We start from the raw sequence: 2,500 nt of genomic DNA, 5'->3' as shown, positions 1-2,500 counted from the left end.
ACCTAACCCATGTTGTCCCCTAACCTAACCCATGTTGTCCCCTAACCTAACCCATGTTGTCCCCTAACCTAACCCATGTTGTCCCCTAACCTAACCCATGTTGTCCCCCTAACCTAACCCATGTTGTGCCCTAACCTAACCCATGTTGTGCCCTAACCTAACCATGTTGTGCCCTAACCTAACCCATGTTGTGCCTTAACCTAACCCATGTTGTCCCCTAACCTAACCCATGTTGTTCCCCTAACCTAACCCATGTTGTCCCCTAACCTAACCCATGTTGTCCCCTAACCTAACCCATGTTGTCCCCTAACCTAACCCATGTTGTGCCTTAACCTAACCCATGTTGTCCCCTAACCTAACCCATGTTGTCCCCTAACCTAACCCATGTTGTCCCCTAACCTAACCCATGTTGTCCCCTAACCTAACCCATGTTGTCCCCTAACCTAACCCATGTTGTCCCCTAACCTAACCCATGTTGTCCCCTAACCTAACCCATGTTGTCCCCTAACCTAACCCATGTTGTGCCCTAACCTAACCCATGTTGTCCCCTAACCTAACCCATGTTGTGCCTTAACCTAACCCATGTTGTGCCTTAACCTAACCCATGTTGTCCCCTAACCTAACCCATGTTGTCCCCTAACCTAACCCATGTTGTGCCTTAACCTAACCCATGTTGTGCCGTAACCTAACCCATGTTGTGCCTTAACCTAACCCATGTTGTGCCTTAACCTAACCCATGTTGTGCCTTAACCTAACCCATGTTGTGCCTTAACCTAACCCATGTTGTGCCTTAACCTAACCCACGTTGTCCCCTAACGTAACCCACGTTGTCCCCTAACGTAACCCACGTTGTCCCCTAACGTAACCCACGTTGTCCCCTACGTAACCCACGTTGTCCCCTAACGTAACCCACGTTGTCCCCTAACGTAACCCACGTTGTCCCCTAACGTAACCCACGTTGTCGCCTATCGTAACCCACGTTGTCGCCTAAACCTGCTCTGTAATTGTTATACGACTCGTTCAATTAGTGTAGTGTTGCCCACCCGCAACCCTCGCAATATAGTTCGCTACTCGCACTGCCCGCTCCCCTGTGTATCGCTTCATGTTAAACACCTTGCAAGTCTTGCTGACTTTCCACATGCTCCTGCTGTACACTGTAATGTGGATGGCAGCAGGGCGTACATGCCGCCCCCCCCCCCCCCCCACCTCTCCCCACGTCCCCACCTTGCCCCCTGCCTTCGCAAGGTGGTTGGTGACAAGTTTGCATGTTCAATGCCCTTCGCATGCGACGTACGCAGGCTACGTTGTGGTGCGGCCTGTGTCAACTGTCCGCTGATGTCGTACGCGTGAACCACAATCTGTACTGCACATTCGTCCTTATGTACTGAATGATACATCGTGGCACATGTGTGACCGTACAACGACTGCGCCCAAAAACGGCGGACCATACAGTGCAAATATTGTGCACGCAGCTTACGTGTCGTCTCCCTATGAGAGCTGGATTGCAGTGTGGTACGCCATAGAGACGTGTGGGAGGAACGGACGCCGTGGATGGCGATCAGCATGAGCTGTCTGTTGATGTATTCGGACCTAGTCGTCTCTCCTCACACACCGTGATGGCATGGTGCAGCGCGTTCCATATCTGCGACATGCTACAGAAGCCGGTTGACAGTCGTTCGAGCAATGGACATCGCATACGTACGGGGGCCACCTTCCACGTATTGTCTAGGCGTGCACATTTTGTTGCGTGTATGTGGGCAGACGTAGTGTGGCGTGACACCTGACACAGGCATGCAATAATGGTTGAAGTTGCAAATGGCGATGGACGCCTACGTTTTCTGGTGAAGTTACGCAAATGAAGAAATGGTAACCCGTTGTGGTGCGGTTGTTCTCGCTAGGGGTGAATCGGTGATGGCGACGATAGGTTGAGGTACTAACCGGTTGTTCCAGCGATACCCACCATGCCGACGAAACTGAACGGCATCTGGGTGTGAAGCGATACGCGGCGGTGGCTGGGTGGGACCGTCCCCGGCCGGTGAGGGGGGCGCCTCCCGGCGTGCTGGCCGCGCGGTGCGTGGGCGCACGCGCTACAGCCGGCTGGTGGGGGCGGCCAGTGGCAGGCGCGCCGGCCGACGGACGCGGCAGGCGTCGCAGCTGCGCGCCGGCGCACCCTGCGCGCGGCGCCGTGCGGCCAAAGTAGGTCCTCGCGGGGCCCGGTGCGAAGCGCGGTGGGACATCTGCAGTGTGCTGGTCCGATTGAGGACTGTGTGCGTTGAGGATGCGCCGCCGCCGGCGCTCGGCGCCGCGACGCCGTCTGCTGCTCGGTCGCCCCAGCGGTTCTCGCTGGTGGTTTGTATCGCAGCTGTGCGGATGTGTTGGCGTGTGCGCTGTGCTGGGAGAGTTCGCTTCGGCACCCAAGTGGGGCTTTTGTCCTTCTGTGGCGCTGGCGTTGGAGCTGCCGGTCACCGTAGGTGGCGCGTGTTGTCTCCCGCCGGCAATG

Source organism: Schistocerca piceifrons, unplaced genomic scaffold (genome assembly GCF_021461385.2).
Source record: "Schistocerca piceifrons isolate TAMUIC-IGC-003096 unplaced genomic scaffold, iqSchPice1.1 HiC_scaffold_275, whole genome shotgun sequence".
Lineage (NCBI taxonomy): Eukaryota > Metazoa > Arthropoda > Insecta > Orthoptera > Acrididae > Schistocerca > Schistocerca piceifrons.
The sequence above is the reverse complement of the archived record's forward strand: the minus strand, read 5'-3'. Positions refer to the sequence as shown.